General features: G+C 51.3%; 1 non-coding gene across 1 annotated transcript; it reads right to left on the reverse strand.

Annotated features, from left to right (window-relative positions):
* Positions 1 to 11,555: 11,555 nt before the first annotated feature.
* trnap-agg (transfer RNA proline (anticodon AGG)) lies at positions 11,556 to 11,627 on the reverse strand. Its single transcript has one exon. It is a non-coding gene; the product is annotated as a tRNA-Pro (tRNA).
* Between the last annotated feature and the right edge of the window lie 3,827 nt (positions 11,628 to 15,454).

The following is a 15,454-nucleotide window of genomic DNA, read 5'->3' on the forward strand; positions in this document are numbered from 1 at the left end:
AACAGGGAAGATGCTCCTCTGTGTTCCTGTTGTTTCATGAATGACCATCTGAGACTCAAACTGTCTTTAATCCTTTCTGGTTTAAAGACACTGCAGCTCCCAGAAGTTTTCTGAAACTTTAGTCATTTCTGGTTCACTGCTGGAACTCCCAAAAGTCCTCAAAGTGGAAGAGTATCCAAGCAATGCAGACGTTCAAGAGAGTTTCTGGTTTTAATGACCTCTTGTCACTACAGTAAAGTTCTTACACACTAGATGTAAAGTAAGTAACTGCGGTTTTATTCCATGTTCAAACAATTAACTTGAACCTCATTACTTTCTTAAAGAACATATTATTCTCTGACCCTTGAACTACAAAACCTCACCTACAGAATTCTTTTTAAGCCCCCAAAAGTCCCTTCCCTTTCAACTTACTTCCTTCAATGTATCCCAAATTCCAATCTCCAAACAAAGGCACTAGAACTGTCTTTGCTAAGCCCTGTGTACTGTACTGTAGAAACCAGCTCTAGGGCCAATGGAACCCCGTGAAACTGTCAGTTGGCCCTCTGGTGTCACACTTCCTGGTATTTGTAGTCCTGGCTTGTAGTCTTCAGCTCTAGCTGCCCGTCCAGGAATTCAGTCTCTGTGAATCAACAGCTGTAGGAAACACAGCGAGAAGCAGGTGGAGAGGAATCCTGCTGAATCAGGGCTGAGGTCCTCTTTCTCAACCGCGGGCCGTTAGCAGGCTCGCACCCTTGCGAAACACCACATGATTCGGGGTTAATAACGGCTTGGTTTCTTCAGCACAGCTTGTGCAAACCTCTTGCAACTTCCAAGAATAACAAAATCTTAAATTTGTGAAATCATGAGTCAGGATGCACTTCTTTTAAATATCGCTACTGCTGTTGATACTAACAATCCCAATGATAATACTGAAACACCAATAAATAATATTGATGCTCATTAAGGGTAAAGGTGTTGGTATAGGATTTCACTATAGATGCAAGAATCTACAGCTGGTAACACTATAGAAACATAGATGGATGACAATACTAATGCTAATCTTGACACAAATACTGATATTAATAATGATACTGAAATTAGTACTAATGATGATACTAATACTGATATTAACACTAATAGAGAAAATAATACTGAAACTGATACTACTGATACTAACACTGATGATACCTTTCATACTGACAATACTAATGATCTCCCTTCTTGTATGAATTGGCTGCCCAAAAGATAATGGAAATCAATCTCCCTACTCTACAAGTAAATCAAGTGTCAGGATTCCAGAAATAATGGGAATTATCCATCCATCTACTCTCTAACCTCTGCATCTGCTTCAGGGTTGCGGGAGGGCAGAGCCTATCCCATCAGGCAGTGGGCTCAGGGCAGGGTCCAGCCTCGAGGAGAGTCCAGTCCATCACGGGGCAGCACACAGACACAGACACGAGAACAGGGGGCTAGTTTGCTCAGCTTTGCTAAGTCACTTAGTCTCCCGGGATATCTCTGGGCTGCTGGAGGAAAGTGGAACTCCAGGAGATAACTCAAGCAAACACAAGAAGACCTCCACACACACAGCACCCCAGAACCTGAGTCCACAACCCCAGCTCTGTGAGGAAGACATTCAGCACCACCACCACCCCCAGTCTTCCCATTTCTGATTTATGAAGAGAAGGGGCTGCTGCAGAGCGGCTTGTGCAAGATGACCAGACGTGTGGTTTCAGGTTTAAGGACGGAAACGAGCCCAGTCACTAACGAACTCACTCCCCCAGCGGGCAGTGAGGCCACACCAGAGGGCTGGAGAGGGGAATTCTTCTTGATCACGCCTGAGTTGTACGAGTTGTTCACAAACCCCGCACTCCACCTTCAACTAGATGTTCGGTTAGAGGATTGATTTGATCATCATTGAATCAGTGATGAACTTGTAAATGTTAACAATAGCAATAAGCAGCAGAAACTGTACAAAGGTCTGTGCTTCTCCAGCGCACGTCGACCATGTCTGATCGCTGCTCCAAAGATATTTACTGTGCTTTCGCTTCCAGCCTCTGTTGGGATTTTTCTAATTAAAGAGAAATTTATCAATTTTAAATTCGATACCTTCACAGTGTGAAGTGACCCAGGCTGTGATCATGGGGAGGCCGAGAAGAAAGCTGTTGAGTATACTCCTATACTCTGGAAATGCCATACTCTGATACTCTCAGACTCCAATACTCTCATATTCCTACAATATGAAAGGAATATGAGAGTATAGGCACATGGGAGTGTGCCTATACTCTCATACTCCTGAATTCCCATACTATCAGACTCCCATACTGCTTTAATCCCAAACTCTCATACTCTCATTCTCCAGTACTCCTATATTCCCAAACTCCTATAATTGTGTACTTCCACACTCCCCTACACCTATACTCCCATATTCCTGTCCTCCAATTACTCCATTACTTCTATACTCCTATAATTCTTTAGAATTAATAATAATTAATAATTGCTTGCATTTATATAGGGTTTTTCTGGACACTCAAAGTGCTTTACAGGTAATGGGGACTCTCCTCCACCACCAGTGTGCAGCCCCACCTGGATGATACGACAGCAACCATAGTGCGCCAGTACACTCTCAACACATCAGCTATCAGTGGGGAGGAGAGCAGAGTAATGAAGCCCATTCATAGAGGGGGATTGTTAGGAGGCCATGACTGGTAAGAGCCAATGGAAAATTTGGCCAGGATGGCGGGGTAACACCCCTACTCTTTTCAAGAAACAGCCTGGGATTTTTAATGACCACAGAGAGTCAGGACCTCTCATCCTTTTATGTCTCATCCGAAGGACGGCGCCTGTTTACAGTATAGTGTCCCCGTCACTGTACTGGGGCATTAGGACCCACATAGACCGCAGGGTGAGCGCCCCCTGCTCGTCCCACTAACACCTCTTCCAGCAGCAACCTAAGTTTTTCCCAGGAGGTCTCCCATCCAGGTACTGACCAGGCTCACACCTGCTGAGCTCCTGTGGGTTTATTTTTTACTCTAATTAACCTCATCATTGTCCCAGACATCTTTGCTCCTGTACTCTAACATTCCTATTCTCTTTGAATCCTAGACTCCAGTATTCCCATACTCCTATAATCCCATGTTCATATAATCTCATGCTTCTGTTCTCCCACACTCTATACTTCAATACTCCCATACTCCTGCTCTCCAATACTGCAATACTCCTGTACTTCCACTCTGCTACAGCCCCACAGTAAACACTTTATAACTGAATAAGAAACTGGGCCAGCTGGTCAGTGAGGGAGACACCAGACTGGCCTCAATCACGAGAGTAAGACAATCAGACAGCTTGCAGACACCAGGGAGCCATTTAGCCCATCTGGCCCCACTGGGCATCAGGCAGAGCGCTGGCTCTGTGGCTCAGGATCTGCGCCTATGTCTGGAAGGTTCCCGGTTGGAATCGCACAGCCGGCAGAGGAATCCTACTCCGTTGGGCCCCTGAGCAAGGCCCTTAACCCCAACTGCTCCAGGGGCGCCGTGTAAATGGCTGACCCTGCGCTCTGACCCCCAGCTTCTCTCCCTGTATGTGTGTCTCATGGCCAATAAATGATCTTATATATCTTATCTAGTACCTAATGGATTGAAAAATCAGAGACGTTGGGCTCAATGAAGTGAAAAGGCTCTTCGCTGGGATCACCCCCAGGGCTCCAGCTGTAAAGCTACGGGGCTCTGTGTCCAGTAGTAGCTGGAGAAGGTCAGTGCTCTGTGTCCAGCAGCAGTTAGGAGGGCCAGTGCTCTGTGTCCAGTAGTAGCTGGAGAAGGTCAGTGCTCTGTGTCCAGCAGTAGTTGGGGAGGGTCAGTGCTCTGTGTCCAGTAGTAGCTGGAGAGGGTCCGTCTTCTGTGTCCAGCAGTAGTTGGGGAGGGTCAGTGCTCTGTGTTCAGCAGTAGTTGGGGAGGGACAGTGCTCTGTGTTCAGCAGTAGCTGGGGGTGGGTCAGTGCTCTGTGTCCAGCAGTAGTTGGGGAGGGTCAGTGCTCTGTGTTCAGCAGTAGTTGGGGAGGGTCAGTGCTCTGTGCCAAGCAGTAGCTGGGGAGGGTCAGTGCTCTGTGTCCAGTAGTAGTTGGGGAGGGTCAGTGCTCTGTGTCCAGCTGTAGTTGGGGAGGGTCAGTGCTCTGTGTCCAGCAGTAGTTGGGGAGGGTCAGTGCTCTGTGTCCAGCAGTAGTTGGGGAGGGTCAGTGCTCTGTGTCCAGCTGTAGTTGGGGAGGGTCAGTGCTCTGTGTCCAGCAGTAGTTGGGGAGGGTCAGTGCTCTGTGTCCAGCAGTAGTTAGGAGGGTCAGTGCTCTGTGTCCAGTAGTAGCTGGAGAGTGTCCATCTTCTGTGTCCAGCAGTAGTTGGGGAGGGTAAGTGCTCTGTGTCCAGCAGTAGTTGGGGAGGGTCAGTGCTCTGTGCCAAGCAGTTTATCATGTGCTCGTCTCGGATGGATTACCTTGTTATGGATTACGGACTGTTCCCTGAGTACCAACCTGGATCTGCCTGGGCTCGGTTGCCTTTGGCTGTTCCCCTGTGAACTGGATCACAAACTGTCCTCACAAATAAACCTAGTGTGTCTTTCCCTGAAATCTGTCTAGTGTCTTCTCCAGAAAAACCGTCAGGTTTAACTGACCTCTACATGGGAGACCAATCTGGCTCCCATAACACACCTGCTGTGGTTTGTGTTAATAGAGCTCAGATACAGAAATCAGGACTCCAGGTGGACTGATAATACAAGCTCAAACTGCTGCTAGAAGAGTTTGAACTGACTCTGGACTCAAAAGAACATGCGGACGCTGTGGCTGTGGGGCTGGATGTGCAGGGCACACCCTGCTACTGCCGCTGGCTGGAGCGGAAGGAGGTAGTGGTTTCCTTCCTCCACCTCCCGGCATATATCTCAGACGAGACTATCAAGGAGAAGCTGAGTAGCTGGGGGTTGAGAGTGATTTCGGACATCAGGATGCGCCACTACCCCGGGACCACCATTGCTGATGGCACGAGGTTTGTTCAGATTCGCTTTCCCGAGCATGTAGCCTCGTTGCCATACAGCACCCGCTTCGCCACGGCAGAGGGGGTGCAGTACTTCAGGGTCCTCCACGACCAGCAACAAAGGGTGTGTCATGTCTGCCTGGACTCGGGGCACATCGCCAAGGACTGCCCTGAGTTCCTCTGCTATGAGTGCAGACAGCCCGGCCACCGCGCCAGGAACTGCACCGCTGCCGAGTGCCCGGACTGCCTCCATGCGCTCATGAGCTGCAACTGCGAGCCGGAGCCGGAAGATCCAGCCGCCGCAGGAGCAGCTACCCGCAACGCTGAGGGGGTTGAAGATGGACTACGAGTGGCCGCTGCAGCTGAGCATGGAGAGTTGCCAGCAGCGGTGCCCCAGCGGCTCCCCCATGGGGGAGAGGCAGAGGGAGGCCCCTCCAATCTTGGGTACAGCGCAGCAGAAAGGAGCCGGGGACCAGCCAGCATCTCCACCAGCAGGGGCGCCCCGTTGCCCTAACAATCCTGCTGCATCCCACTCTGTGCCGCAAGAGAAGCAGAGGGAGGTTGCTCCACAACATGCGGCGGTGCAGCGTGGTGCAGCTGAGATCCTACGGGCACCACCACCACCAGAGGCGGCCCCTCAACGTACCAGTGGGCTTTTGACACCCCAGCCTGTGCAGGGAGAGAGGCAGAGGGAGGAGGCGACGGCACCAGCACCACCTCCACCATCACCGTCAGCGGTTCCCCAGCTTACCAGTGAGCCAGCAGGGCCCTCTTCTGGGTCCAGGGGATGAGAAGCCTGCTGGGGTCAGCAAAGGCGCTGCTGCGAGGCGTGTGACCAAGCGGCAGCGGCAACGGCGAAAAGACCCTGGCAAGGTGGACATAGGCCCAGACGAAAAGACGCCCGAGGACCCAGAGGAGCCTGAGGGGAAGCGCCCGGTTGCCCTGCAGCGGCCACAAGACACCGGCCTGCCAGGTGAGGGAGCCTCTTCAATACTCGGTCAGGCACCGTTGGCAGAGACTGAGGAAGGGGAGTTGGATATGGTCGTGGGAGGAGAGGTAGGGGAAGTGGTGGAAGTAGGAATGGAGGATGGGTGTCTGGAGATGGATGGGGCAGGGACGGAGGAGGGGGAATTACAGGGCATGAAGATGGAGGGGGAAGGAGAGGTGGTGGAGATGGATGGGGTGGAGAGGGAGGACAGGGAGGAGGGGGAGAGGAGTGGGCGAGCCGGGGTACAACAGCCTGGGCCCTCGAAGGCCGGGATCCAGTGGCACCACGTCAGGCCTCAGCCCAACCTCAATCCCAATTCAAGAGTTGTCCGCAGACCCATCCCTGATGTCTCTGCGGTGGCGGAGACAGGAGGTGGGGAGGAAGCAGCAAGTGTTGGCAATGAGAATGTGGCAGAAAGGGCGGGGAAACTGTTGTGCGGGCCGGAGAATTAACTTCACTCTTTCCCGGCCATATACGTGATGGCATCTTTCGCCTCTTTAAATGCCAACGGGCTGAGGGACAGAGCGAAGCTCGGGGCAGTGTTAGCTCTGCTGGGGCGGACGGATGTTGTCTGCCTCCAGGAGACCTTCTGGGACGAGGAGTGTGTCCGGAAGGTGCGAGCACAGTGGGACTGGGAGCTGTTTTACAGCAACGCCTCCGGCCTGTGCAGGAGGGGGGTGGCTGTGCTGGTGAGGAGGGGAGTGTACGTGAGCGTAAGGCTCCTGCACCGGGACACGGAGGGCCGGCTCCTGCAGGTCTGTCTCGGGTTTCCTGGACAGTCCGTGCTGCTGAGCAACATCTACGCCCCCAATGGGGAAGCTGAGCGGCTCGCCTTCTTCAAGCAGCTGGAGGCGAGCTGCTTTCAGCAGCCAGGGCTGGTCGTCGGAGATTTTAACTGTGCACTGAGTGCGCTCGATGTCGCGGTTGGGATGACTTTTAAGAGCAGCGCTGCTCGCAGCTTCCTTGAGCGCAGTGCTGAAGCTCACGGGTTCGTGGATGCGTGGCATCAGGCTTAGTGTGCGCGGAGGGACTTTTCTCGGCGGCAGGTCGTTGAAGGTGTCTTGAGACAGAGCCGGATCGACCTGTTGCTGGGTCTCTTCCCGTGCCTGAGCCGGATGCGGTATGTGTTCACGACCCTGAGCGACCATGCTGTGCTTCACTTCTCTCTAGCAGGGGCACAGGAGGACCGGTGCCCCGGCCTCTGGTGCTTTAATAAGGCGCTCCTGGGGAGGCTTCATTCTGTCAGGGCATAGAAGACCTTATCCGGCAGCAGCTGCAGTGTCCCCTGTATAGGTCAGAAAAGCTGGTCTGGTGGGATAATCTCAAGTACACCATCAAAGAGTTCAGTATCTCGTATGGCCTGTCCCGGGGGCGGGAGAAGGCCAGGCGGGAGAGAGAGCTTCGGGCTCGGATCACCTCAGAGCTCGGGCTCCTGGCAGATCACGGAGGGGGCTGCGAGCTCTTGCTGGAGCTGAGGGGTGAGCTGCAAGCCCTGGAGGAGAAGTGGAGAGGAGCCCGGGTGCGCAGCAGAGCCCAGTATCTGGCAGAGGGCGAGAGGAGCACGAGGTTCTTTTTCGGCCTGGAGCAGGAGAGGCAGCGCAGCTCCTTCATCGAGGAGCTGGTGGGAGAGGACGGTGTGTGGTTCTCTGCCCCTGAGGCCGTTAGGAATGAGGTGTTTTCTTTTTATAGTGCCTTGTTCCGGTCCGAATGGGTGGATGAGCAGCAGACCCAGGCCATGCTGGCTTGGGTGAGTACCCGCCTGTCACAGAGCGATCGTGAGCTCTGTGACAGTGCGCTGAGCTTGGAGGAAGTGCTTGAAGCACTTCGGGGCTCGTTTCCTAACAAGAGCCCTGGGTGGGACGGGCTCTCCTCCAAGCTCTACAGACACTTTCAGCAGTCCCTGGGGCCCCTCCTACTGGAGGTGTTCCAGGAGATTGCCAGGACCGGCGCTCTGACCCCATCTATGAGAAGGGGGGTGATCTCTCTTGTCTACAAAAAGCAGGGGGATCCCTCCCTTTTGAAAAACTTTCACCCGATCAGTCTGTTGAACACAGACTATAAGATACTAACTCGTGTTCTCTCCCTCAGGCTCGGGAAGGTTCTGCCCAGGATCCTGTCGCCTTCGCAGACCTACTGCGTCAAGTGGAGAGACATCGCGGACACGGTGTGCTCCATCAGAGATGTTGTGGACCTTATGCGGGAGCAGCCGAGGGGTGGATACGTCCTGAAACTGGACCAGGAGAAGGCCTTCGACAGGGTGGAGCATTCCTTCCTGTTTGAGGTCTTGAAGAGCTTTGGCTTCGGCGAGGCCTTCATCTCCTGGGTGAGGCTCGTGTACAAGGGGATCGTGAGCTGTGTCAAGGTGAATGGTTCCCTCACGAGCTTCTTTCCAGTGACCTTGCCTGGGGGCACCGCCACCTCGTTGATCTACCAATATGCTGACGACACCAGACTGACGTTGGCAGAGGTGGCGGAGATCTTGGCCATTTTAGAGGTGGTGCAGGCCTACTGCGCTGCCTCGGGCGCCAAGGTAAACTTGGAGAAGTCTGAGGTCATGCCGGTGGGGAGGGCAGACCTTGCCCCGCTCTTCGGTTACCCTTTCAGGGTTGAGATGGGTCACCTGAAGGTCCTTGGCATCTACATTAACGCTGATGAGCAGGCCACTGGGCTTCTCCTGTGGAAGGAGAAGCTCATTAAGATGAGGGCAAATTAAATCGGTGGAGACACAGGTCCCTGACCCTAAAGGGAAGGGTCCTGCTCGTTAACACACTGTGCCTGTCCCTCTTGTGGTACCCACTGTCTGTGATGCCTCTTCCTGAACGGGTAGAGAATGAGATTAGGCAACTGGTGGTGGGATTCGTGTGGGAGGGGAAGCCTCCGCGGGTCACTCATGACACCCTCATTGGGGAAATCTCCAGGGGTGGGCTGAAGCTGTGTGATGTAGGCCTGAAGCTGAAAAGCTTTAGGCTGAAAGTAGTGAAGAAGTTCCTTGACCTGGATAATGTCAGCATTTGGAAGATTGGTATGGGAAGCTACCTCGAGACTTGCGGGGGCTTGGGGCAGGAGACTCTCCTGGTGAGGCTGACTCCGGGGTTGATAAAACATCTGCCCTCCTTTTACAGGGAGGTCCTGCTGGCGAGGGGGTAGTTCATGTCCCAGCATGTCTCCTACACGCCGGAGACCCGGGCCCAGATTCTGGAACAGCCTCTGTTCCTCGACCCCCTGCTGGTGTCTCGATGGAACAGGCAGCTCTACGAGGCTGGCATATCCAAGGTCAAGGATCTTCTTTATGAAGTAAAGGACGGATTTCTGCCCACCCAGGCTATTGTCGACGCTGTGCGAGAGGTCGACGACGAGCTGCCTGTCAGTAAGATCCGTCAGGATTACGAGCAGCTCAAACTCGGTCTCCCGGACAGTTGGCTGGAGAAGCTCCATCTACAAGACGGGGCAGCAGGCCCGGCCTGGCCGGAGCTGAGGGTGAAGTGGGGGGACCGTGGGGTGGACCTCCTGGGGTTCACCACCAGCATGTTCTACAGGCTGATGGTGGCGAAACGCTTCAGAGTGCCGGTCTCAGAGGTGTTCTGGGGTAAGATCTTCCCCCAGCTCGAGCCAGGGCGTACTTGACGGATCTGCTGGATGGCCTGTTTCGCTCTGTTCGAGGAGCTGTTCTTGACGGGGTGCCCTGGAAAGAGCTGTTCCTCTTTGGGTACCGCGGGTCTGAGAGGGGGGTTAACGCCATTTTAGTGAACCTCCTCCTCAGCCTAACGAGGACAGCTGTCTGGGAGAGAAGGAACCTCATGATGTACAATGGCCTGAAGCCAGACCTTGTCAGGCTGTGCATTGCCAGGGTGAAGGACTGCTTCTCTCTCAGCCTGGCCTACTGCAGGGCTGAGAGGCGGATGGCCGACTTTCGCAGGATCTTCTTAAAAAATAACATCTTTGTGGACCTGCGGGAGGAAGGCCTGTACTTCCGGCTCTGAGATGGGGGTGTCTTTGAACAAAAGACACACACGGCTCCACCCTTTTCCACCCCTGAATAGCATTGGCGAGTTGAATAGCATTCAATTCACATCGAATAGCATTGGCCCCTGAATAGCCCCTGAATAGCATTGGCGTAGCTCAGCAGTGGGCCACTGGGCACAATTTCCCACCGTTTCCAGAGTGTAGTGGTTATCACGTTAGCCTCACATGTGGAATGTCCCCAGTTCAAAACAGAGCAGCTTTTTTTGTTGCCATGCACACTGTTTGGGGATTCGCCTAGCGCTGTGATCGAACAGACCCACTCACCTCTTAGTGTGGCGGGATCTGCACAGTGCATGTCGCAGCGCTTTCTGCTTTCACTTCAATGTGCTTCCTGATGTCAAGTCGTGTGCTGTGCAGAGGCTCTGAAAGCGAGAGCAATGAAAAAGTGCACAGCGCTGTGAAAGAAAACACAGAGAAGTGAAAGGCAGTCCTTTCTCTAAGACCGGGGTAAAGTTAGCTTGAAGTTCAAAAACGATTTTGGCACCCCTGTAGTGCTTTCGCGAAATCTCTTAGAGTTACAAAAACACTTGCTTTGTGTATAAAATGCATTATGAATGCTTTCTCAGCCTTCACTTTGCCATTTTTATGACTTTTTTTTACAACGCTCAAATATTGTTTTGTCCATATCTTCACAATGGAAGCACAGAACGTCTTCAAACCAAATGCATTTTAAAGACCACAACTTGTGGAAATTTCCACATTCTCTACATCAAACTTTCAGTGAGCTAATTTCGTTTTTCATCGATGCGTAATTACGCACTAACTGGAACCCGGGGGACCGCTGTGTGCACATGTTCACAATGCGAGAAATACTGTTCAATACGGCTTCATGCGAAAAACCCGTATATGACCTTAGGAAGCAGAACAGTGCAGTCTCCAATTACCCAGACTGTAAGATGACAAGATGAGTTGATGGAAAGAGCACAAAAGTTCAGCTCGTACAATAGGCAACGAAGATCCCAGCGTCGTCATCGCACATGAAAGGACTGCCTTGCAGACCAAGGGCAGTGGGTGGTGCCCTGTAAAAGGGGCAGAGGCGGTAAGCCATGATGCCGAGACGCATGAAGCGAGGGGGATTAGCTCAAATGGTAGAGCGCTCGCTTAGCATGCCCGGTGCTCTCGTTTAGCCTCTGCGACTTCTGACAGGTGCTCCTCCATTGCGGAGAGAATGTCCTTCAGTTGTCAAGCGTTGAAGGGCCACACCTCCTTCCCAACCTCCCAATCCGAGTGAAAACAGTGCTGATAATACTCTCACGAATTGTTAGAAGATGTGCTTTTGATCATCGATTGCTTAACAATCACATTTGTTCGACTTGAGCCATCAAGCTCGTAATTTTCCTTCAAATCTTGAAAGCTCTAAGTGAGAACATCATAGGCTGCAGGACGCCCTGTAACTTGTGTACTTCAACAGAAAGAAGAGCAGACAGCTCCACAATTATGCGAGGCGTTCGTTCAGTCATTAGTCACATTCCATCGTTTGCCATAAGCAGACGCTGCGAAGTGATGTGGATATCAGTTCCCAGTCTTGTGGAAGAGGAGGAAAAGAGCACACGAGGGCTCGTCCGGGAGTTGAACCCAGGACCTCTCGCACCCTAAGCGAGAATCATACCACTAGACCAACGAGCCACAGCAGCACTTTCCATTTCAATCTGTCAGCGAGCTTGAGGATGGGGGAGAGGCGCCATTCGCTCGTCCAGTCAGACCTTCATCAATAAGTCAAGAAAGCCGCAATAACACGACTGCCTTGCAGACGAAGGGCAGTGAACTGTGCCCGGTAAGAGGGGAACAAGCGGCACTAGGTGACGCCGAGGCATAAGTCCCAGTGAGGGGGGTTGGCTTGTATGGTACAGCGCTTGCTTTGCATGTGGGAGGTAGCAGGATCAATTCCCGCATCCTCCAGGTGTGTGCTTAGAGCTTGATGTGCCGAAAGGTGTCCTTTAGCCTGTGGTCCCGCCTTGCATGGAGAGCATCGTGCAGCTGTTAAGCGTTTCGCAGCCACGCCCCCTTTTCATCTTCTCTCTGGCTTAAGCGTCACTCCGCCCCTCTCTCTTGACATTTCATGTCAGCATGTCAGAAGTCCGAGTGACATTTTTAATGGCTGAGTGAGGGCACGATGCTGAAGCAGAGAGGCCACTTCAGCCACAGAGACTTGTGCTAGGTGAGATCTGAAAGACGGACTCGCAACAGAAACAGACCAAAAATGTATCGGTGAGAAGGGCAGAAAAGAGAAAAGAGAAAAAAGAAAACACAACGTTTCAGCCGTGGAGGCTTCTTCAGGTGTGAGGGCTCCACGGCTGAAATGTTGTGTTTTCTTTCTTTTCTTTTAAGCATGGAATAGACCTATTACTTGTTCCTTTGCAGCCTACACATGGTGATGCAGCTCCCCACCTGAACTGCTAATGATACTAGATGCCTGGTAGTTTGTGGTACTTGGTTATCGTCTTATGTGTGCTCAAACTGCATATGTGTTGTAGCAGCGAGGCTTATTAATAAGAAAGAATTAAGTGTTCTGAGCCTTCCCAAATGAGGCCCCATCTCTGTTCATCTCTGTGGTGCAGCGGCCCAGCACTGAGCTTCGCCAATGTGATTCAGCTGCTTCCAGTGCCTTTATTGGAGTGCGCTGATGGACCGTGCTCTCTCTCCAGAGACCAGCACGCCTGTCATGGACGGAGCAGGAAAGGCGGCGCCACATTCTACAGCCCTCTCCACGCAATCGACGAAATCGGGCTACTGAAGTGGAGAAAATCGCCTCTCCAGAAAGTGCAAATATCATCTTGGAGACTATAAATCCTATTGCCGAAGGTCAGCCCCTGTCTACCAGAGTAACCCTCCCACAGCGATGATCAGCTCGTCTCACACGCGAGAAGTTTCGGTTGGAAACAAGCGCCCCCTCTTCTCGCACGTTTTGCACGTTCGAGTAGTTTTAATGCGGCTCTTTCGTACACGGTGCTGATCTTTTGGAAAGCAGGAGGCAAAACCGAGTCGAACCCGGGCCGCATGGGTAAAAACCATGAACCCTAACCGCTAGACCATATGGCAGCGAACAGCCATGCTGTTCCCGGCATCATCCGAGCAAACTACGTAAATATGAGAAAACACGCAAGAGAGTTGTCACTCAGAGTGTCGAAGGGTCGATGTATACTGGGGCTCAGTTGAAATGCAACGTCAGGACTTTTCCAAATTATGTCACACGAAGAGAGCACAGCCTTTTCCACCCTGCCATGCGTGTATCGGTAACTCGCCGTGATCTTATAGTGGTCAGTACTTTGCGTTGTGGCCGCAACAACCCCGGTTCGAATCCAGGTCACGGCAGAATAGGGGCATCTGCTTTTACTACTTGCACGAATGAAGGCAAAAAAAAGCCAATCGATGTGAACGAACGGTGCTTTACAGAGGAGTACTGCCTGACTGGATCGTTGATGAGCGACAGAGGCCACTCCGACCCCTTCTTGGTTTTCTTCAATGACTTACTAAGGATCTTCTTCACATTCGCCCATGCAGGGGAAGCCAGTTACACCAAAGCAAACACAGGAAAGTGCATTTCAAGCAGAGACCAGGAGGGACTTGTTTACACTGAGAGTGGGTGGAGAATGGAACAATGTGCCCAGCCCTGTTGCTGGAGCCGATTCTTGATGAGATCTTGGGCTCACTAAGAGGCCCCCTCTGGATGCTATTCTTTCTGTTGTTCTTGCAGGTCCTGCGCTGCTTTTGAGCCAACAGAGCTCATCCTGGTCTGTCGGCACAGCCCAATTGCAAATGATCAGCTCCGCATACAGAAGGAACGTGCATTTGGTACAAGAGTGCATGAAGGCACCGGAAATACATTGGGAACAAATGACCGGTCGCTCAAGACCTCTGTGAAGTACAGGAGCTTGCAAGAAGCAGCTGTTTCCGCCCGGTCTCGAACTGGGGACCATTCGCATGTGAGGCGAACGTGATAACCACTACACTACGGAAACGGTTATAAACCGTGCCCAGCGGCCCAGTGCTGAGCTTCGCCAATGCGATTCAGCTGCTTCCATTGCCTTTATTGGAGTGCGCTGATGGACCGTGCTCTCTCTCCAGAGACCAGTACGCCTGTACCGGGGTTAGCTTGAAGTTCGAAAACGATTTTGGCATGCCTGTAGCGCTTTCGCGAAATCTCTTAGAGTTACAAAAACACATGCTTTGTGTATAAAATACATTGTGAATGCTTTCTCAGCCTTCACTTTGTCATTTTTATGACATTTTTTTGACCATGCTCACATTTTCTCTTGTCCATATCTTTGCAATAGAAGCACAGAACGGCTTCAAACCAAATGCATTTTAAAGACCACAACTTGTGGATATTTCAACAGCCTCTACACCAAACTATCAGTGAGCTAATCATCTTTTTTAAAACCTCCAGTTTTTCATCGATGCGTAATTACACACTAACTGGAACCAGGGGACTGCTGTGTGCACACGTTCACAACGCGAGAAATACTGTTCAATACGGCTTCGTGCGAAAAACCCATATATGACCATAGGAAGCAGAACAGCGCAGTCTCCAATTAGCCAGACTGTAAGCACGGGAATAAAGCTTTGTTTGATTTCTGAAACCCTTCCTTTACGTTCTATTTTCATTCAGGTGTGGTTCAACTATATTGACAATACTACTGACAGCAGGAAGTTTAAAATATTATTTTCTCAGCAGCTTATTAAAAACAGCTCCCATGATGTTCAAACCGACTTTTTACACAGAACACTGACACAGCTTTGTGTTCTGAATCTCTTTTTCTCGTGCTTTTATTTAATGTGGCACAATGCACTGGTATAGGGGTATTCTGTTCACAAACCAATAGCATTTAAACCACAGCACCCACAATGCTGCAAGTAAGTGTTTTGCACACTAAGCAGGTCCTCTGACTTTTCCCAGCTTTGTATTGGGTTGTGGAACCTTTATTTTTTATGGTTTTTTTAAGATAACAGTACAGGTAAGACACTGGGATAGGGGGGTCGTCTTCATGGCTCAATAGCATTTCAAATACAACAGCCACACTGCTGAAACCAAGTGTTTTACACACCAGTCTAGCCCCCTAACCTTATACAACCTTGCTGTGGCTGTGGCACCTTTCTTTATTTTTTTATGATTTTTTGAAGATAACACTACAGATAATACACTGGGACAGGTGGGTCGTCTTCATGGCTCAATAGAATTTCAAATACAACAGCCACACTGCTGAAACTAAGTGTTTTACACACCACACAGGCCCCCTAACCTTATGCAACCTTGCTGTGGCTGTGGCCCCTTTATTTATTTTTTTATGAAGTTTTCAATATGGCACCATTAGACAGGCAGTACATGGGGATAGGGGGGTGCTATTCACGAGTCAATAGCTCTTCAAGCACAACAGCCACAGTGCTGCAACCAGGTGTTTTACACCAGACATTTCACCTAACCTTATACAACCTCGCTTTGAGTTGTAGAACAT

This window comes from Lepisosteus platostomus, chromosome 5, assembly GCF_059453375.1.
Source record: "Lepisosteus platostomus isolate fLepPlt1 chromosome 5, fLepPlt1.hap1, whole genome shotgun sequence".
NCBI classification, from domain to species: domain Eukaryota; kingdom Metazoa; phylum Chordata; class Actinopteri; order Semionotiformes; family Lepisosteidae; genus Lepisosteus; species Lepisosteus platostomus.